We start from the raw sequence: 23,423 nt of genomic DNA on the forward strand, positions 1-23,423 counted from the left end.
TTTTCAAAAACATGTGTATGGCATATGTTTCTCATCTTTGACTATGACCTTTGTTTATTTATAGTTTTAAAAACTCTGACTACTGCCAGACACTATTAAAAATAAACATTTTTAATTGTTTTCATGTTTTATCCTCTCCTCCCCTTTCCACCCAAGCCTGACAGGATGAAACATTGTTTTTGCTTGGGATATAGCTACTTCTGCTGCAAGAAGAAAGAGGAATATGAAGGAAGTTGTATGCGTATTATCAGAATAGTTTTATATCTAACAGTCTGGAAACAAAGCAACTACCAGCCCCCTTTAATATAGGTCTCCCCATTCCCAGGGTCTATCTGCAGCTGAGAGGGCAGAAACACACACTGTTCCTCTGCCTTTAAGCCCAGCCAAAGTGAGCTCTTTTTTTTTCCCCAGCAGCACAACTTTAACACAAGAGGCAGTCTTCATTTCCTATATAAACAAACTGTTCACTATAAGGTGGGTTTTGGTTTCCTCAGGCAGAGAAAAAGCCTTCTGCATCCAAAATGAGTTGCTTTAACTACTAGTATAAATGCTGAAAATGTCACAACTCTGTCGTATCCCTTTCCATCTCTATTTATCAGTTTGGATTTTTGTATTTGTAGATATACATCTTTTCTTTTTCCTCCATAAGCTTCTGATACCAAAACTAGACAAAATGGGTACAAAACACCAAAGAAAAGCTAAAACATCTTTTTTCTAGTCTTTCTGATCAGCTGGATTTTGTGGTTCATCAGTCAGATCAGTCTTTTCAAGAAAATTGATTCTGGGGTACACAGCCATTCTCAGGGAGCTAGGATGCCTCACAGGTGTTACAGATTTTACTGTATGAAGTTAGCAACCCTAACAGCATTGTAGAGCTTAAACCTTTTAGACAATATGCTGGTGAACAGGATAGAAATACATTAAAGGTACTCCTAAATCTCCTGATAATCTGCTGTTGATTAAAATTCTTGGGGCACCTACTGGAAAAATATAGAAAAAATAGAAAAAAATCAAAAAGTAGAAGAGCCACTAAGCTAAATCAGTTTCCCAATGTGAATGGGGGTGGATGATACCACATGTCTCAGTTCTGCATTCTTCCAATTTTCTTCTGTTTGCCTTAAAACTCTTTAGGGAAAACCATTCTTAGAATGTGTTTTTACAATGCCTGACACAAGGGACACCAAATAAAGCTGGTGCCTTTCAGTAGCAGCTTTTTTTTTTTCCCCAAAGCTATGTAGGAGCAGAATCACTTTACATGCTCTGAAGCTGAAAATAAAGGTCCACAACTCCCTCTTTTTTTTTTTTTGTTGGGGGGGGGGGGTAAGATGACAACAACGCGACACAACAAAGGATGCAGGAGATGCTTATTCTTCATACTGGTGATGGTTTGAGGGTTCCCAGCTCTTCCTTCTCCTCCCTTGTAACTTCATGGCAAGGCAAAATCTCCCTGGTGAAAGTCCAAAGCGAAGGAAAAACTGATGCCTGACTGGGATATTTAGGGAAAGCCTGTCAGATGGTGGAGCATTACAGATCTGATGGAAAAAGGATGATCACAGGAATGAGGCTGTTTCACTCTGGAATGATTACTCCCTTTTTATCACAGACAGGGAGAATATTCTGAGTCTTTCATAAAAATTAAGAGCAAGTGAGTGAATGCATCTGCCTGGGACAATGAGGTTGTCCAAATAAGGGGGCAATGGAAGTTTTTGCATTCCTCCTGACATTTCTGGGCAGCAGGTTGAAAATAGAGGGGGTGAATAGTTAAGGATGGCTGTTTTGTTTGAATGATTACTAGCCCATCTGTGAACACAAATTTCTTCTGAATATATTAATTTCCTTGGTCCTTTTTTCTTCCCTATGAACATGTCTATCACTTTGTAAAAGAGATTGCAAATGGAATTTCTGAACTCACCTCTACTTTTGTAGCTACAGCTTGACCAGGGAAGATAAGCAAAGTCAACCTTTACTGCAGGTAGGAAAGTCAAAGTCCAAGGCCTAAATTAGTGATCTTTTATTTAGAGATCTCTTCCTCAATCTTATCCCAGTAGGTGACCACACTCTGCAGTGTTGATGGACCTTGATCAGCCTTGTCTATGCTGACTGGGAAGGTAACATCACTCTTCAACAGGAAGAATGCTGGAAAATTTTACTGCAGAAATTTCCAGCCTGTGGCACCCTCTAGTACCATTGTGCTTGGGAACTGCTACTCTGTTGAGGTAATACACAAGCTCTGAATTTCCAGAGACACTGCAAAAATCAGACACCTCCATCTGCTGATGCTGCCGTTCATGCTTCCTGTCTCACAAGCCCCAAGTGGATGTTCTGGATCATGTACAGCTTGTGAACCATGGCCAGCAGCATGGCTGAACACAGCCTCCAGCTTCCCTGTTTGCAGAGGAGTAAAAACTTGCTTTCATATCATGACCCCACCAATATTTCAAATCAACTCATAATCCTAATTCATAATCCAGAATTACTGCTGGGTATTTAGATCGCCCAGACAAATAAAATATTGCTAAATTGTGGTATAATTTAAATTAGTGACAGTATTTCCACTGAACTCAGCATAGCCAGGCTTTCACCCACTAAATCTTGCTCAAATAGCATAACATTTATTAGTAATCAGGGATTCCACTGGTGCTGACAGCCTGATCTCCTGCATAAGAAAAACAATAGGAGTTTCCTGAATTATGTTTTAAGTAGCAATAAAATCCAAATGACTTTGGGAAAAAATATATATATATTCAACTTTGATTTTACACTTCCAGTAATGGAAAAACCTACTAGTCTCTTAAGTAAATCATTGTAAAAGTTAATTTTCGTTTCTAGAAAATCTTCACATTAAATTTTATTCTACTTTTAATTAATCAGTTGAGAGGTATCCATTGTCAAGACCTTATTTCTTAGGGATTGAAAAAAGTACCTTTAGCCTATGCATAATCGAGTAAATTGAACCTCTTGAGTCTAATATTAAAGTCTGACATCCTCCCCCCATTCTTGTGACTCCTATCTGACCACTCCAACATTTTCCTGTAGGAACTGGGAACCTGGTGTTCAAGCAGTTACACCCGAGCTGATACCACTCCTCCTTGAAACCACATATTTCCGTTCACTTTGGTGCAGACTTGTAGCAAACTGGTCTGAGTAATTAAGCAGATGTTCTAGAAAGAAATTCCATAAAAAACTGAAAGCTTAAACCAAATTTAGACTACGGTAAAGGAACTTCATTGTGCTTTAGTGAACAAGGTAGGCAAATGTTATTTCAGATCATCCTACCCATACAAATAATAGATTATATTAAGATATATGTACTGGAAAATTTTCCAAGTGGAAGAGAAAAAGAAAGAGGACCTAGAATTGTTCAACTATGAAATAAAAGCAAGTTTTCACTTTTTAACCGAAATCTTTATTATATTTCCCTTGCAGGTAGAGTTAGGTAACTGAAGTAAATAATCAGACATCCAGACTCAGTGTATGTGGGTATGCACATGTGTTTCGGGGGGGGGGGGGGGTCTAATATCTGTCTGAGACCCCACAAAATATGATTGGGTAGTATTTCAATTCTATTTTGTTGCAAATGGATCAAATACTTACAAGCATCACTGTCTTCTTGTAAACGACCTAGAAGTTGCACGTACTGATTTTTAGAGGCAGGGTAAAACTTGTCTAATTTTATTTATAGAGGTGGAGAGAGACAAGGATATCCTTTGGACTACCACAGCTCAAAACTCAGAAAGAGCTTCCTGCTTCCAACTGTGTAACAAGGAAACAGGAAAAGCAAAAAAGTATATTTACCAGAAAAATATTCCTCTCATTTGTATATATTATATCAAACCACTATTACTACTGGCCACCAGAAAAAAAAAAGCTAAACATCTAGTCTTTCTTAACTTCAGGAGACTTATTATCATATATTTACACTTCTGAAATCAGGGCTAACTGCAGAGTTCCTCTGTGTTCAGAGCGCATTTGTGAGCTAGGAATAGCTATTGACAGAGGAAATAAGCAGGAGGGTCAGGGGACAAGCAAATTAAAAACAAACCCAAAATAACCCAAGGATGTACTGATTTGGTAAACGAACTTGTTTTAAATGATGCTGTTGCAAAGAGGATGTCTATATCAGATCAATAAAGTGTGTATATATTGAAACTTACAGGGATTCAGAAGGTATTTATTTTCATGTGAAACTCAGAGCTTAAGTCTGTGAAGGCAACAAGGAGTATTAATAATGCATTCCCCACCCCCCAAAGCGTGTTAATCCTGATTAATCCCAATTTTAATGATATTTTACAGCCTGAACTTTTTTTTAAGTTGTTACCACAACACAGTAAATCCTTAGCATGGCTGCCAGATTGATTTAATCCTGTATTTCACTTTAAGTAAAATAGTAGTGTTCAATATTTTCTTCCATTATAGGAAAGAAACCTCCTAGCTATCTTTTGTTAAAAATGTTCAGTTCTATTAAGGCTCATTAGCAGCATCACCCAGTTGCTATTTCTTCAGGCTCTGGAAGTAAGGTTTTCAGAAACCATTTCATGATGTCATTCCAAAAGGTCCACAGTATAAATAACTCTGAGCACAAGTAAATTTAGCCCATACAAGGCAGAAATACAAGGCCTGGTGATGTCTTATGATGAGTTGTGTGAACCTGTGGTGAGTGCCTTTCCAAAAAAAATTACATTTTTTTGTAGGAAGTGCCAGGAAAAAAAAATCTGCTTAGTTGAGACCTAAACTTGATGCTTCAGAGAAAATTTGAAGAAGACATTATACAGAAGCATGAAAGTCACATGACAGCTTTCTTGTATTTTCAGTTTTAGAGACAAGGACACTGCCACTGCAAAAGCATCAGATAAACTCGATCTCAATTTGAGCCACTGTAGAGAGGGTCAGCTGCAATCTTGTAGCTTTGCTGCAGTGTTCAGTTCCTTTGCCGGGAAGGTGCAACCTTTCATATCTCACAGGGTGTTTGAAGGAATGCTGCTACCATCACTGGTTCATTCAAAGTGTTGCTTCTCCTGGCTTTCAGTAATGTGCTCTAAAATAAGCCAAATGATCCAAGCTGCTTTGAATGAGGGAGGCAAACAATATTTTCTTATCGGTCCATGCTAGATAAAGAACAGATTTGTTTGCCATTTAAAACTATTGGATGCCTATGATAAACTAATGACTGGCTGTGAACACTGATCGTGAAAATGTTCAAACATTGTCGGAGATTGTAAAACTTTTAGATGGCTGTACAGCTGAGCTATGTTAAAATAACTGCTGAACTTAAAATAATGCTTATTAATTATCTCTTCCTTTAATCTCCACTTCCCCCAATCAGTCTAAGTACTTGCATATTATAGAGAATGGTTTAAGCATTAAGAATGTGTTTTGAAGCCAATTTTCTTGACTATTTTTATATTGGAAAAAGGGTAGATTTGTTTTTGAAGGATAAAACTTAAAAGTATTATTTCTCCTCTTGGACAACGAGCATTTCTAGCAATGAAATGGAAGTGTTATCAAAATTCTGTCCCCCAAATTATAACTTGTGTCTGTACAGTTCCATCATTAACAGTTTTAGCCAACCCACTATCCTTTCCACAATATGTTCCGACATTTCATGGTAATGCAGAACATCAATTGAACAAGCTTAAAATCTTTACAAGGGGAGTGTAAAAGTCTGTCACATCTTTCCACAGGACATTTGAGTCACTCAATCATTTCTGAAAGTAAAAAAAAAAAATCTTGCTCTGTGTTACTTTCCTTTCCCAACCAACCACTTTTTTTTTCATTTAATCATCAGTGGTGCTTTTGCTGATATACCAAGAACCTGATATGCGATGAATTCTAGAACAGGGAGACTCTTCAAGGAGTGATAAGTTGAAAGGTAGGGTCCTTACTGGCAAAGGCAACGCAGCCCCAGTAGGATTCCTGGTGCTTCAGCAGAGTTGCATTGGCATGCAGACAGTATAACAGCACCATAGAGTTGTCCTCCTGGCTCCTTTTCAGCCTGTTTGCCATCATGAATCAAAACATCCAGCACATCTAAGAATTTTCTCTAAGTCTACAAAAGGAAGCTCAAAAATTAACACAGTTTTGTAGAAGGTCAAGGGTATGTTTCCTCGTGCCACTTCAGAATGGATTAAAGAGCACAGTAAGATTACTGCAGCACTCATCTTGGACATCAGTGAAGTAAAATAGGAGGTATACATTTTAAAACTTGCACATATTTCCTGAATGCTCCTGAAGTACAATTATAATAACAAGAATAAACACAGCAAGAATGGTGAATAAGGGTTACTTCTCAATTTTATATCTTCTGTGACCATTTAGAAGAAAACATCCATGGAAAAAAAATAAAAGCTTTTCCCCTTTGTTTTGCATAATATGATGAATTTTTATCTTATATGATTTGAATAAAATTTGGTTTTGTGTTATTTTAAAATAATGGTCTTCCATAAAAAAATGTATAACAAATACTTGCAAAAAATCATCAATATAATTGAAGCTTTGGTTTTGAGTTGAAAATCCTACAGGGTGGCTGTAGAAGCTGGAGACATCTGATGCTCTTGTTTGTAGCAATTTCTCTACAGGATTGCCTAGGAGTTAACTCTCAGCCTCAGAGTATTTAAAATCTACTCATCAACATTAAGATTCTATCTGTCTGATGTCCCAGGGCAGCCTGGCATTCTGCTGGTTGCCAGAAATTTCTTTGATGGAATAGAGGAAAAAAGCCCATGCAATGACATACAGAGAAGCAAATGGAGCTGAGTGCTCACAGAACCCACAATGGGAATTAAAATAAACACTCCGTGTCACTCCATTTACAACAAGGAATAAGTCTAGAAGTGAGCAGGAAGCCCTTTTTGCTCACTTGCTCATTCTCACCAAAATGAATGATTTCTGAACACCTAAATTGGTCTGAAGAAATAAAATATTTATAATACACAAGCTATAATAAAACAGTCTCACTGAAGACTTAAATATCAAAATCACAAATGCAGTGGAACTCTGACATGTTTTCTCCCATAGTGACATCCACAGTGACTTCATCAGTACTATGTCTGGTCAGATAAACCAGATTCCTGCTGCCCCTCACTTGTTTAGATGTCTTTCCCCTGTTTTTACTGTACTGGTAAGTACCTTCTTATTAAAGGTACTCCATCACGTCCCCTAGTCACACACAGATCTTAGCAGTAAACTACATTCAGAATAGTTATTTTAGAAGATCTAATTTTTTCTTGTACATAAGTGCGTGTGTGTGTATATATTTAGTAGAGTAACCTGTTACAGAAACACAAATCAAGATTCTGCCAAACAGCTGCAAGATCAAAATCTCACCATTGTAATTTCAGTTCACATTACTCTTCCCTATTATATCTACTAGCATTATGCTTCCTTGAATTTGTGCTGGAGGTCATGAGGAAAAGCTTTGTCGTTCCACCCAAAAGTTGTTTAACTCTTAGCGTAAGATAAATAAATTTTATTCCAAAAGAAGTTTAGGACTGCTGATCAGCTGCAGTTAATGAATATAAAGAATAACGGAGAAACCTGAAATGCTCTGAATAGGATGACTTCTCCAACTTTTTCCCTATTTTCTGTATCACCTACAGAATGCATATGAAGTTGTATCAGACCAGCGTCAATTTTCCAAAGTGGACTATTAACACTAACACATTAACACATCAGATATAATAAACATAGGAACTATAACACTCTGTAAACACCATAGCTTCAAACATGTGATGTTGTGCATTAATTTTTTAGAAATAATTGGCCAATTTAGATGTATGAACTTCCGCATTAACCCTTCTTCAAATAGGTTAAGGTACTTGTTAAAGAAATGTAGGATGAAAGATGGAATTGCTTTACTTTGTTAATTCTTTGCAAAGTAATTCAAGGGGGACACATTCAGATATTTTACAGTTGAATACATTGAGAACCACTGCAGGACTTAAGAGACCTACTCTTTGTTCCTGGCTTACTAGGAAGTCTTGCCACGTAGCCTTCCATATCTGTGATTTAGTTCACCTACAGATGTCTGTTTTTATAAAGTGCTTTGCAATTTACTCACAAAAAAGATATGAAGGAGTTATTATTCATACTACATACTTAGTGATTTTAAGACTAATCCCTCCTGTTTGTGTGTCAAAGTTCTCCTTGATCTCAGCAGTAGGATCAAGATTTCTGGTAGCAATTTTTGGAAGTTTAGGACTTTTCTGATACTGAGCTATACATTTTCAGGGGGATTGAGGCAGGCCAGATTATTGTATGTCAATAGGTCTTCCTACTGAAGTTGTAAGATTGAGGTTAATATATTGGGGGTGGGGGGGGGGTGGGGGGGGGGAGACATGACAAATTTCCACTACTTGTCCTGTAGTGGAAAAAATGTCATTACATTACTTAACTTTGATCCTGTATTTGCATTATATTCTGATGGAAATCCTAGATCATTTGCAAAGGATGTCTTCCTGGGAGCTACCAGTTTCCTTCTGTCATACGGCGGTTAGTCCCTTTTGGCCCTCAGTCACAAAAACTTCAACTTTCCAAGAAATAAAGCAAATTTGTAAATGATTTCAGATGGTATTAAGTTAAGCAGTAGTAGAATAAAACTTATAGATACAGGTGTAAGATATCTGAAAAATTAATATACTTGGACTAATATTAAGCAAACATTATTAGAGCTGTGTGTCTTCTCCAATGCACTGTATACATATATCTGGTATTTATCTCTAGCACTACTGATTAGCTGAAGTTGTTAAAGCACTTTGAAATGTCAACAACAGCCAGTTTCATTACTAAAACATAGGTGGGAAATACAGGGTGGGGAAGAGAAACCATTCAAACATTCTGCTACTCCCTGCTACAGATCTCCCTGCTCATGACCCATATATCTTTAAAATGCCTTGTTTAAATATCCTCAAATTTATTTAAAAAAAAAGTTGTCAGCTGGCCACAGACCACACATTCCAGAACTGAAGTAGAAAGGAATGTGAATGGGTGGGTGGGGGAGAGGAAGGAAATCAGATTTAGTATTGAAAACAAGACTAAGCTGAGAAGCAGCTGATGTGAACTCGAGCAGTTGCAGTGTGTGATACCAATATTATTTTTGTTCATAGTACATTTTATTCAGGAAAAAAAAATGGTGAATAGCCATTTACTCTTTTACTTTGAAGGTTTTACTTAATCACTCTAACACCATTTATGAGATACCAAAGACAGCAAGTAAATTCAGATAAGCTGCAGGCCACAAAGTTAGTTAATATTTCTTTATTCAGAATGAGTTAATATCTCAAGAGACACTAATAGATGAATTCATTTAGCTAAAGGCTAAGCAAGTATAGACTCCCAAAGGTAATGAGAATGAGAAATTATGAAATAAACCAGTCAATTTGAAGATGGAGACCAAAAGTTTGTGCTATTGCCAATGTAAAACTATTCCAGCAATTTTTGCATTTGGTATGTCATAGAAGTGAGGATGCCTAACTGAGCTATATTTAATGTTACTTTTTCTTTGGGAGAAGAAAGGGAAGAAGTCAAGAAGACAGATTTTAGTCTTACCAGTATTTAGTCAAGAAATAGTCATTTACTTTCTAGAAAATCTGTAGATTATAGGAACCTAACGCTTCTCTCTTTCTACTAGTGCATCTGAGAGTCCCAATCAGCCCGTTCTCTGTTCCTGGAAGGATCTCAGTTGTAAGACCCCAACTGGTCTGTAGTGGAATCAGAGAAATCCCCAGGGAAAGAACTAGAAGGTCTGCAAGAAGCAATAGGGGCAAAAAAATGGAGTCTGTCATTTTTATAAAGACTTCAAAGATAAAATTGCTACTCTTTGAAAAGGCTATGTGTTGGTTCAGCTGGTTCTGGGCCCTCATACAGTAGTAACATACATCACTGTACTGGGAGATTTTACACATTTCATTGCAGGAATGAAAGCAGGACCGAGCAGGTCAGACTTCTTGTGATATAAACATCTGGTTAGATTACTTGAAGAAGGAAAAGATGGAAGATGAGTCAGATGTCAAAGCAACCCACTTTCCCTGAGGGAAAGAAGCTCTTATTGAAGTGAGGAACACCACTGCTGGTCAATTAGGTTGCCAAGTTGGCTTTGCCATGGACATACCTCTCCCTGCTACTCAGCTGGCCATGATCTTCCAAGAAGCCAGCCTTTTGACAAGATGTCAAAGAAAAGCCATAATCTGATTGTCATTGTCACTAGTTATATGAACTGGAGTTTTATTCTAGTAAGTGAAAAATTAGTAAGTGAAAAATAATACAAACCTCTTCTACTGGATAAACTACAGGCCTCCGGAGAGGAGACAGCCATACCAATTTATCTTTGAAACTGTAGTTCTGAGGAAAGGCTGGTTCTAACTACTCTGCATCTGAGTTTTCCATACCAGCCCTTCTCACCACCTTTTCTGTAGGCCTCTCTTCAGAAACCTGTATAATAATGACAGCATTTCTAAAATGCTTCAGAAATGCCACAGTTAACGTAAGGGGCAGTTCTTGTTTGCTTTTCCTGGCCATGTTCCCTCGCTGAGGAAAAAAAAATCATCAACAAGGTTTGAATTTGGAGTGGGTTTACGTGAGCATCACCACATTCATCATCTAAGTTCCAAAACTGTGTTTTTGTCTTTGATGTTTTTGCATCCCCTTTACTCCAAATTTCTAACTCAAATATTTCTGAAAAAGATTTCTAGAGGAGCCCAAACTCTAATTGTGGAAGAAAAAAACAACAACAAAATAAGATACCTCCAAACCCAATAAAGCAGAAGGAGTTACTTTGTTTAACTCTTCATGGATAGTTATAAAATATTTCCTTCACACAGGACATCCCCCTACCCCCAAAATTTCTTTAAAACTTTCTCTCATCAACAAGGAAGCAAATACAGTGTTTAATTTGCCATTATATTAAAACCTATATGCAACTTACATTCTGTGCCAAAAAAGACAGGAATCAAACGTCAGACATTCAAGCCTCAGAGTTTACACTCTCAGACTGTAGGTACAAGAATAAATGACATTTCTACTTCTATGTATTTCTTTTCGAGTTTAGAATAAAAATCTGCATTAAAAACAACAGAAAGTTAATAACATCTAGCTAAAACAGTAGGAAACAAAATGATACTGAGACACTAGAGAAAGTGTTTTACTCGTGAAAACATTTTAGTTTGCCACTATTTCCTGTATGTTAACTGTTCTCCTCAAAGACTATTAAGAAATGTTATTCCATCATCCCCTCATAAAGGTATATTGAAAGATTTTTGAGGAGTTCATTTTTCACCTACTAATGGAAGTAATAAAAAATAATAATAATTAAAAAAAAAAAAAACACACAGATAATAGAATGGATAAAACTGGCAATAGCAGAAATACAGGAAGCAAACTCACCACTCCAGTTGTGTAACTCATCATTATGCAGTATACCATCAATGGCCCAAGAGCTTCCTTAACCCTGGTTCTTTCCTAATAAAAGCTCCTTTCCCTGCCCTCCGAATCAGACTTCAGCCTAATGCACCTGAGATTAATTTCCTAAAATGATGAATTCCTTTCAGCTGTCCGGTATGGCACAGGACATGTCCTGCATACTACTGTAGCAGGCTCATGCAATAATGTAGGAATGAGGTTAAATCAAGCTATCATGGTTAACAGCATAGAATTATTGGGTTTGCAGAATATATGGAGATAATTATTTAAAACCTTATTTTTATTACAAGGGTACAGTATTATGGTTGTGTGATAACTTATGATCACGTGTGGTTTTGTACTTTTTAATAGGAGCCTTATGCATGTATGCTCCTTATCAAAGCTATAAAAAATTTAATTGTAAAGTTATACAGTCAAACTACATCTAACTGAATGGAGTACTAATTTTTAGTTAACTTAAAAGAAAACAAAATTAAAACTATTGCATTAGACCTGATACATTTTGATACTGATTTTTTTCTGATTCAATAATTCCATGAAAAAAAAGCTGAAGTAAATACAGAGAATTGTGTCTTATATATTGTTAAGCATAACAGGAAAAAAAAAAAAAAGTAGAAAGAGTAGGTATTACATTTAAGTATATAAAACTTCAGAATTTCAAGATATTTCTTAAGAAAATCCCTTAAGGGGGCAGCACAATATATGTAACTAAGTCTCATGAGAGATTTTTCATTGAAAGGAGGATCAGACATCATATTTCCAGCTACATCTTCACTTTCTAATTGTCCAATTTTATCATACAGTCCATTGGCCCAGTAGCTCTTAACTCATTAGTATCATAAATGATTATTTTGTGTCTGCAGTCTTCCTGTCACCTGCATTGCCTGACACATATGTCTGCTTGTAATTGAAAGCAGTCTGCTGCCCATGTGGGCTGCAGGAATTCAAAGCTGAGAGTTTTCAAAGTAGTCCAAGGGATTTAATTTCAATAACCAATATCCATGTAAAGCCCCTGGAGTGCTTTGAATAGTCTCAGCTCAAAATCCAAGCAAGCTGAATCTCAGGTGAATCCATTAATTACATTGGTCTGTTTGTTTAAGAAAGGCATATCTGGTTTATTACAAATAAATACTTTCTCGAACTTTTTGGCCTGGGATTCCTTCTCACTTTAGTTGTGGTACTAGTGGGTGGGTGGGTTTGTGTGAGTGAGTTAGTCAAAAGTTTCTATAACATTAAACTTGAAATGAGTTTGGATAGGAACTGTGATTTTCTGCAATGGTTACTAAATCTGTATATAGACAAGGTTAAAAGATAGCGTTGTAGGTTCAGCTGTTATCCTAGATGTGATCACTTCTTCTGCTCAAGAATGTAGGCAAATATCACCATTTTCTTCCTAAAGTGAATGTAATTGCTGTGGCAATTGCTGTTCAGTACACTGCATATCTCTGCTGTAATCTGTACATTAAATCAAAATCTAAAATGTGTTACATAAAATTTTTCCAGTAGTGGCTGAATGCATATTAGATGCTGTTAAATGTCAGTTGGCAATATAATGTGCATTCTACTGCATGAGTGATTACCGGAGGCAATGTCTTTCACCAACAATCTAAAAATGGTTGTGGTGATAAGATAAAGCTAATACTTACACGTGTAGGTCTGGACCCCCCTTTTATTTACATGCGGAAACAAATGGTCTCAGAGCATGCGGATCTTTCAGAAAAGCAAGTCTGAGTGCAAAGGAGGTCCTTTTCCAGTCCTTGCAATGAGACTGGGTTTGTTCACATTAAGAAATGACCCTGCAACACATGCCAGTGAAATCACTTTTATTTTTCAATACAGTAAAAAAGGAGGTACATATCTTTCAGACTGTAGACCTATAGACTTTTTTTTTTCTTTTCTGTAGTATGTTCTGACTGCAGACAGAGATTGGAATGGATTAGTTATCTAAAGTCTATGGAAAATGAAATGTCCATTAAAGTGCGAGTTAAGTACTACAGAGGTTCAGACGGCATGTAATTGTATTGACTCACAGCTATTGCTTGTGGTAACTCCACAGTGCCATTAGATGGAGGGGAAAAAAAAAAAAGAAAAAAAATTTGCCAATTTTATGGCATATATTAAGAGTATGAAATTGCGTATGTTCAGGTTGCTGATATTATTACCATAATTATCACCATAGGGCTGAATGGGAATACCTATATTGTACTCAGCACTTTGCAAAAACAAACAAAAAATCTTTACCCAAATTGCAGAAGTCTTAAGCAAAAGAAAAGAGACAAACAAAAAAGTTAAAGGCAGTAAAGCAGAAAGACATAAAGTGTAAGGATGACAAGACAACACAGCACTATAAGGTAGTAGTTTCAGGACATCACCAGCACAATTTTTTTTTTTTTTTTTGGACAAGCAGTAAATGATTTGTCACCTACAGTGACACATACGCCTCTCATGAGACATCCTCTAGAAAAAGTCAAAGGTTCTTGTCATCAGCGTTTAAGGTTATCCTGAAGATAGTCAAGGAAACAAAGATCCTGTTTCATGAGAACAGATTAGAAGGTTTGATCTTTGTCTGTTTTGCCTAATAAAATGCAGAGATAACATTGCTGTCTATAAATACAACAATAATCATGCTGTAATAATCAAAAACACTAGAAGAGGGGAGGATTTTACAGTATCGGACACTATTAGCATAGGAATAAATAGTTGCAGTGTCAATGGGCAGTCTCTAGCCACAACTGAAGAGAAATTCTGAACAGCTTGCCAAAAGAAGATTAGCTGAAGCCCAAACTAACTATTTTTAGGATTGCTTTTGATCCATTTTATATAACATGACTGCTAGAGCAGGACGGTTACCTATATTTAATAATCCAAGGAGAAGTGCATTCTCTTCACTTTCTGTGGTTTGATTTCTGGCCCAAATTTTAGTATGCTGAAATTAGGTGAAATGAATTCCCTACTCTGTTATTTATATATACACAATTGTATCATCATATCAACAGTAAGAAAACTATACTGTAATTGGACAAGGGTAAGCGTCAGTCACTCAAATCAGTGGGGCTCCATGGAATGTAAATATCTGCTTACATGGATTAAAGTGTCATGCTGGATTACAGATTACAGTTTCTGACATGTTTAAAAGGAAAATAAATAAATAAATAAAGCTTACAACATATCCTGCACTTCCATGAAGTTAGTGAGGTTAATGTTAGGCTTCCACAGACAGTAATTCGTCATATTTCCCTCTGAATGAATGGGTTGTATATGATTAATGAAATCTACAGATGACCTGTGATGCATGTTACATAACACAAGGTCTGGTACATTCCCAGTGATTGGCAAAATCAATCATTTTACTCATGCTTCATTACTGCTAATAGTTTTATAGCCACCTTGAAAAATTTATAAAGTAGTGAGAGTCAACTTTTCAGCTTGGTAGAATGCTTTAATAATTAAAGAATAAATATTTAACCATGCCGTTCAAACTGTAATGTTTATCTTTTAGTCCATTTATTTGCATGCTGTCTTTCCCATATGATTCATATATCCCAGGTTTTGCACTTTCTCCTAAATTTCTGGGAGTCTATAAACCAGGAACAAGAGTGAAATTCAGGAAGCACGCTGTATACCTTAACCAATAAAAAGTTATTTTTTAGGAAATTCTTTAAAAAAATAAATCCAGTCACTTAAATTGACTTTTTGAGCTTTTTGATCTGCTTAATGTTTCTTTCTGATTATATGAAAAACAGTAGCATCTAACAAAAATAAAAAAAGTGTAAAATATAGTAGATATTTCTTCACAAGTTTCCAGCAGTACTTTAGTACAGAGGCAATCTATTACCTTCTAATCACTTGACACTTGGTTTTCACTAAAATCTGTAATTATTCCATCAGTATATTTATGAATGAGATTTATTTATTTATTTATTTAACTATGAAAGATTATTGAAATCAAACTAAATTATTTGCATCCATGAGGTTGTTATGGTTTGGGTTTTTGTGTGTGTGTGTGTTTTAAGACTATCTTTTATTTATGCCCAAATACAGGAAACTCAGACAGTAAATGTCTACTTTATATGTTTCACTAATCAAGAACCCTTGCTCATTTATACTGAAGCAACTAGTAGTTTTTCTTGAGACTCTAGAAGAAAAAGAATAGGGGGAAAAACCTATATGCAGTGGAAGTGGATATTTTAAAGAAAAGACCAGATGATTCATTGGTGTTGTTCACTGGTTAATGTTCATTTCTGCAATCGAGGCGGCTCTCTACATCAGTCACAGACTTAAATGGTTTCATTAGTTTGACATTTATGACACTACAGCATTCAAAAGGCATGTTTTGATGATGAACTCTCAACTCCACATAATCACAATGACCCAAATAGCATCAGAGTTGACAGCTTATCCCCCCGTCTCATGTGTTACAAGGCCTCTCTGAGTGGATTTCCAAGTTGATAAACCTAGCTGTCTCTTATGATTACCTATTTTTCCTGATTTTACTGTTTATTTGTCTGAAATTTCTCCATGCATTTTCTCTACCAGATTGATTCAAATAATAAAAAGATTGTGTTTTAGGTATCTGGGGTGTCCACAAAAATGTTATAAATGTTTACTTAGTACAGTTTTCCCCCTCTTAGCCTTAGCTTGTTAGATATTTTTGACATGTTTTGGGTCTATTCTGTTGTCAGTTATGACTGAAAATATTCATTAAGTCCAGAAGCTATCCTTTAAATTAGATATTGAAAAATCTTTGGGAGAGCCCTCTTACAGGTGCGTTTTCTTGAAAGATTTTATTTCAGCTAAGATTTTTGTCAATCGCTTTTTCATTTAGATGTATACTTTTTAAACTGAAGTTCAGAAAAAGGATTTTTGTTTGAGAGTGCATGGCTCACACTGAGCAATAGGTTGTGTATGAGCTGAGCACAAAACAGAGGCTTCAGCATATGTTTAATAGATTTATTGCATGATATGTGCAATACACTACAAAGAATGGTGAGAAAGAAAAAGAAAGAACGAAAGAGAAAGAAAGCGAGAGAGAGAGAGAAAGAAAGAAAAAGGAAGAAAGGAAGAAAGGAAGAAAGGGAGAAAGAGAGAAAGAGAGAGAGAGAGAAAGAAAAGAGAGAAAGAGAGAAAGAGAGAAAGGAAGGAGGAAGGAAGGAAGGAAAGGAAGGAAAGGAAGGAAAGGAAGGAAAGGAAGGAAGGAAGGAAGGAAGGAAGGAAGGAAGGAAGGAAGGAAGGAAGGAAGGAAGGAAGGAAGGAAGGAAGGAAGGAAGGAAGGAAGGAAGGAAGGAAGGAAGGAAGGAAGGAAGGAAGGAAGGAAGGAAGGAAGGAAGGAAGGAAGGAAGGAAGGAAGGAAGGAAGGAAGGAAGGAAGGAAGGAAGGAAGGAAGGAAGGAAGGAAGGAAGGAAGGAAGGAAGGGAGCCTTGGCTTTTAATTTTAGGTTAGGCCACTTAGGACCTTCACATCAGGGCTTCACCCCTGATAAACAACCTGCAACCAACTCCTAGAGCCATTCCAACAATGTTTGCAGTAATGTCTACAGTGAAACATGTAACAACAGAGAGAAGAAATTTTGAGAGCTAACACTGGTCTACTGAGAAAGAAAAGGAAAAGGAAAAGGAAAAGGAAAAAACAAAGAAATAAGTTCTCAAGAAAGAAATAGCTAGAGCACTTGACAGAGTGAAGAATTCACCGACCAGTTTTCTAACATAATTAATCCACTTTTTTTTTTTCATTACCAAAGTAGCAGTTAGAAAATGAATGTGGGTGTTATTTACTGTCAGGAAGTCCAAGGACAGCTTTGAGCATGGAAGCAAAGTGTTCCTTAAACCTTACCTTTTCCCTGATAATTTGGAGATCCAATTGGATTCAGCTGACTTTTCCTTATTTACACAGATCCTTGATAACTAACTTTAGTGTTCAGACATTGTAAAGTTTCCTTCTTTATGTAACTTTTCCATGCAGGAACTTGTTTGAATTATTTATAAGACTGTCTCAGTTTTTAAGAGAAAAATTAAATCACCACCTTGCAGACAACTGAACTATGCCAGAAGAATCCCTTAGTTTTTATTTCTGACTGGCTTTTGTCGTATTTCATGGCAAGCCTGTAGATCAATCTTCATAAATCAACAACACAATTAAACACACCAATGGGTAAAATTCTAAGTAAAAAGCAGTTGAACAATGCCATCATCACTGATTTGCAAAATATCAAGACTCTTTCAGTCCCATACTTACGTTGTGCCATTATAAATGGCTACATGTCACAAAGGGCAAAATAGTCATTTTGTACTGACAGAGGAAACTGGCTTCCAAGTGACAGAGGATGTGGATGTCCCTTCTGTGCATGAAAATAGATCTAAAAAGTGTCCCATACATAGGAGAAAGCTGAGGTAGACATACAATGAAGATTTTTATTGCAATAGTTGCAAGTTGTGGTTTAACTGTGGTGTAATTGTATGTAATTTTGTTTGAGAGCTTGGTCTCTGGTGTCCTGTGAATACGTGAGAGTCTCAGCTCTCATTTGAACAGCAGTGCCTTGTCCTGGTCTGACCAGAGTGAAGTTTGAAATTGTGGACTCTGAAAGTATTGAGACAAGACTGAGTTAATTACTGAGATCATAGGACAAAATGTTGAAACATATGTCACAATATCGTAACCTTAAACTCATGAGTTTGATTTATTACAATTATTTTAGGTCCAAAAAGATTGAATGAATCAAAGGCAGAAGACCTGATACAGAGCTGTAAGAAATTATTTTCTGCCTATCATATTCTTCAATTCTGTTGGGAAAAAAAAAATATATATATATATACATAGTTTTTACCATGAATCAACACAGATTTGACTTTTTTCCCTGGAATAAGATGTAATAAATCTCAGAGAATATCTACTCTGTTCTGAAGGTCTTGCTGGGTAATATAAGAAATTTGATTTTACATTTTAAACATCCCCCTTTTCATTTTTTATGGAAACTACAACACATCTATGGTGATGCAAAAGTGCCCCTTCCTCAGAGAAAGGAAGAACTGAGAAAAAGTAAATTGTCTGGCAAGATGCTATCTCTAGCACTTATCACTCACTGGGGAACTTTGCGGTTCCTTTTTTCACCTAACAATAAGTTACAAGGTTAATTTGGTGGTTAGGGTAGAAATGCAGTTTTCTGCCTGGGTATCCAAGATGCTGCCATTTCCCCGATGAGACTTTAGTTGATGTCTCCTTTTCTCAGATATTTTTTTTTTCTTTCGAATTCAATGTCTTTGCAGCAAAAGACAGCATGAGTAATGCACTCAAAGGAAATTACAGTATTTTATGAATCATTAAATGAGAATGGCAGAGATTGAGGTTTATTATCTGAGACAGCAAATGCCTCCAATGGTAAATATTTATGACTACATTAAGTTGCAACAAACTGAGGGAAAACAGGTTCAAATAACCTTCTGTCCATTTCTTGTAAGTGGGAATAACAGCTTTGGCTTATTCTGTGTGTCCTTCCTGAACACATGCATGGGGAAACAAATCCTTTAACACAAGTGCATTAGAAGCTTCATAGGTCACAAGAGTAATTGAATGAAGTCAAAGCCATGGTTTTGTTTTATAAACACATTGATTTGGAGAGTCAGAGCAGAGCTAAGGAGAAAAGCTTTCACCTTCTTACAACTTTCTCCAGACACTGTTGAATTGCATGAACATTTCATTTCTAAATGCTCATTTGACTAGATATTGTAAATTAAGACTACGGAATGCATTTTAAAGAGTAATATATATGTTTGCATTAAGTGATTTAAGATATTCATTTAGAAATAGTCTTTATTATTTTGACTATCAGCTCTTGCTCAGGAAAAAAACCCTCACTGTGGATGCAGCATAAGTACAGTCAAACTGAATTTTATGATCAAGTCTATTTAGTAAATATGTTTTTAAGGGATAGCATGTTTTGTATGATGATGCAAAGGAAAACTTTCAGAAGCCAAATATAGCCAAAATTGCTATAGAATGTACAAGTCTATATAACAAGATGATTTTAATACTATGAGCACATTTTAATTTATTTCATTTTATTTCATTTCATTTTTGCAGCATCACTAGAAACAAAACAAAAAATCTGGCCTTTATGAGCATGGTTGCTCATTGGGTGTTTTCTTCACTGGTTATTTAGTTGTAGTTATTCTGTAGTCAGAAGGGATGATTTAAATTCTTTTCTTACAACTTGTGATAACCCTTTTAAACAGATGGGTAATTTGAATCAGAGAAATAAGAGAGTACAAGGTGAATGGAAAAAAGCCACAGATGCAAAGAAAAGTAGACTTTTGCATGAGGTGTGACAATGAAGGAGATTCTGTACAATAAAAATATATGCCAATAAAAATATGCTATAAAAAAAAGGGATCCCATTAACATATTTTCTGAGTGTTAAAAACAGGCCATGCATAGGTTGTTGTATAAGTAATTTTGTTACTAAACGTCAGAGGGGAGGACATAGAAAAACATGAGGTTTAATCTTCTTCTTCAACTTTACATTGTGTGGAATTTGACGATAGAAAGACATATTTCTAAAATACCTGCAAAGGCTAGATCACTGTGCTATTACATCTGACACTTCCAAATATTTCCTTAAATAATAATTTTCTCTATTGCCTTTTAAAGTTGATTGATGACACAAGCCTGAACTAAACTTCTGATTAAACATCGAAACAAATGATACAACAGCCAATTTGTTTAGCTTTTTATTAATTCAAATCCACCCATGCTGCAAATGGAGAATAGGGTAACACTATAGGATACTAAAACTTTTGGCTAATATAAAATCATGAAAGCCAAAGACAGACCTTAAGTATGAAGAATTTTAATGAACTTTCCTGCCAGACAGTAATAAAAAATTTGGACTGTTTTCTATGCCCCCTAAGTTAAATTGTCCAAACTACCCTAATTTATCTGAATTACATTGCTTAAGTGATTTAAGTACTTTTGGAACATTTAGCCAAGAGTAGCACAGGTTTTTTGGTCTTTATAACATGCAAATACCAGGGAAGAGTCCAGAAATTTAGATAATGAATACGAAATAAGAAAGAGGTAAAGGACTGTGTGCATCCACACAGGTATCTTGAATTTACCAAGCTGTTGTGCAAGCAGTGGACTTAATGAAGCCCATCTTCCTTAGGGGCTTCTGTCCCATAGTCTTGCACTTCCTGACCTTCCCAACACTTCCAGCTTGCCTTCCCATTTTTGCTGTGGAATCACTATCTGCAATATCCACAATTTCTCCACAAGTACTCTAACTCTCAGCACTTTCCTTGATTCCTGTCTCCACAAGTACCAATTTGTGTTGCAGCTGTTTACTAGGGAACAGTAAGATGGAAGTGTTCTCATCTCCAGCTTGCATCTTGAAACTGAGAGCGCTCTGCTCACTAGAATCAGATTGATAAATAATCACATGTGATTTGGAAGTGTTGTCAGTGAGAAGAATAAGCAGTTCAATGAGATTAATAAATATTTCACATTGTCTTTTAGAGCTAAGTATGACAGATGTTGATGGGGCTGATGCTAGTTTTCAGTCTATATTATGATTAATTAGGTAGACAACTTACTGGAGTAGTAGTGCTAATAATACATTCATAGTAAATGGTGATTTTTCAGGATTGCCATCTGAGATTTTGGTTTAGAAAAACTTCCAGTAATTTCAGTGGATGTTTCGAGTAAGAAACAAATAAACTACCAAGAAATGTAAGTTTCCTTTCTCCTACTCATTGAGTGCCTAAATCTTTAGGGAAGGGATATCCCAGAAGTTCATGTGCAGGAAGTTCAAGTGCATGCTCTTGTTACTCTTAAATCTATGAAAATCTTTCACTAGGATATCTGCAAAGTTTTAAGAAGAAAAGCAAGAGCAGGAAAGAAGAAAATAAGTTTGCTAGATATCCTTGGGAAGAAAAAATAGTTATTTATGCATGAAGTTTTGCTGGTTCCCAGTGGTCTGGATCTCTGAATACAGGTTTCTCTGAAGCCTTCCTGTATGGTGGCTACCTGAGGTAACTTTGACATTATAGTCCCTTCCACCTAGATTGCCAAACAGCTCTGGGATGCATGAGAAGTTGAGAAGAGGGCTTTTCTAAGTGAGTGAACCTTCATGTGTTGCCAGGCTCCAACAAGCATCAGATGGCAGAAAACTATAAAGGTTAGACTTTTTCCCCTGCTTTGGCATCTTGTCTGGAGAAGCAACAGTTTTGTCTTTACATAGGTAGGTTATTCCAATATCAGTGAAGTCAGGACCATTATTTTGTCTGTTACTATATTAATGATGTACAGTTTGGGTTTTGTTAAATTACAACTAAACTGAATAAAAGTTTTGGAAGTGCTTATTTCAGGAATAATACAATCTCCCATCTGACAGAATGGCAGCACTTAATACCCCTATATGGTGAGCAAGAGTCTCTGTTTAATCATGTACTAAGCCAGTAAATATTGTTAAATTCCCTTACATTTACTATTTTATATATTCTTGATTGAAACACCCCATGTTCTAAAATAGAAATCATTAGCAAACCTGTTAGTTCCTCTGACCTTAATAATGTGTAACTGGAATTAATTATCACATTGAAGCATTTGCTGTAACTTGTCATTAAGTGATTATTCCAGAGCAAGAATGCAGTATCTCAGTGCATTAATCAGTGACCTATATTTTCTGGAGCTTCTGCTTAAATTTAGCCTTGGTCAGAATGACGAAAGATCTGTCCAATTGCATTCTTGTTAACTGTTCTCAATTGAATAAGTCTGGTTACTGTCAGTTAGTGAATAAAAGAGTGCTTTCTTCACAATGCTGTCACACATGGATTGGTATATTGATGGAAACTTTTAATTCACTCAGCCATACCCACACCACAATCTCCCCAAACCCTGGGTAGGATGCAGGATCCTGCTGTCCCTAAAGCAATGCGAGCTTTTCCACTGAATACGCTGGGAGTGTTTGAAACGTAAATTATTAATCTACTTTTACTTCAGAGGGCTCAGCAATGGAAAAAAAAATGTTTCTCTGAGAGCAAACCCATTTGAATACTGTGCTAGACACAAGTAATTCAGCAGTTTAGAATCAATGGGCTGCAGCAATTTACTTGTACCATACTGTATGCCCAGGAGCTTGGAAAAAGTGATAACCTCATGGTAAATGACAGCTTCTGACAATAAACCAAAAGGTTATGGTTATTTTGAGAGAGATTTTTTTCCTTACCCATATTTAAATATACAACCTGTCATGAAAATAAATTCTATCAGGAACAATAGGAAGACATTTTTAACTACAAAACACTGCACTAGAATGGTACTAATACCATATAGTTATATGCTCCTCAACAGGAAATATAAAAACCAGATTCCAACATCAATAATGAGGTACAATTTGAACATCAAACTATAATATTTAAGACAAAATATTTAATATTAAAAAAAAAGTAAAAACAGAAGAAAAGATGCAGAAAGAATTAAATAGGTTGAAGCAGGCCATATAAAGTGGAGACTGCGTAGCTAGGAGACAGATCTAAAAGTTAAAGAAAATATATATTGCTTGCTCTTTGACCAAAAAAACTACGGAGATACAGAAAGAGAAAGAGCAAACATATAGAACAGATTTGCATACAGATGTCCTTTTGTTAAAGTATTGTTAATAGAGAGCCTAGATACATGGGATCAAGAATAAAACAGAGGGTGAGAGTTCAAAGGAGAGGTTGAAGGTAAAGATCAGATGTTTTTCTGCATGTTTTAATTATTGACCTTGAAGCTAGAAAGTATGCTAGATGTGACCCATCTGACCAAGAGGTGCAAGACCATTTTTTCCAACAGGTTTACTAACTGAAGGGCTTTAAACCACTTTTGAGGGGGAATGGAGACTAAAGTCCAAAGAAAAACAGGTGAAAAGAAAGGGCATCCTGGAGGACAACCTAATGCGAGAAACTGTCATACATCCACTGAGAAGGAATCATGGTTGGGGACCAATTTCAAGTGCCAATACACAAATGTACACAGCATGG

The 23,423-nt window shown here is 36.1% G+C and overlaps 1 long non-coding RNA gene across 1 annotated transcript; it reads right to left on the reverse strand.

Annotated features, from left to right (window-relative positions):
- Positions 1-160: 160 nt before the first annotated feature.
- On the reverse strand, positions 161-11,442 carry LOC308196933. The gene is made up of 2 exons (XR_013952505.1): positions 11,377-11,442; positions 161-2,385 (listed from the first exon to the last, which is right to left on the reverse strand). It is a non-coding gene; the product is annotated as an uncharacterized lncRNA (long non-coding RNA).
- Between the last annotated feature and the right edge of the window lie 11,981 nt (positions 11,443-23,423).

This window comes from Anser brachyrhynchus (genome assembly GCF_964034855.1).
Source record: "Anser brachyrhynchus genome assembly, chromosome: 6".
NCBI classification, from domain to species: Eukaryota; Metazoa; Chordata; class Aves; order Anseriformes; family Anatidae; genus Anser; species Anser brachyrhynchus.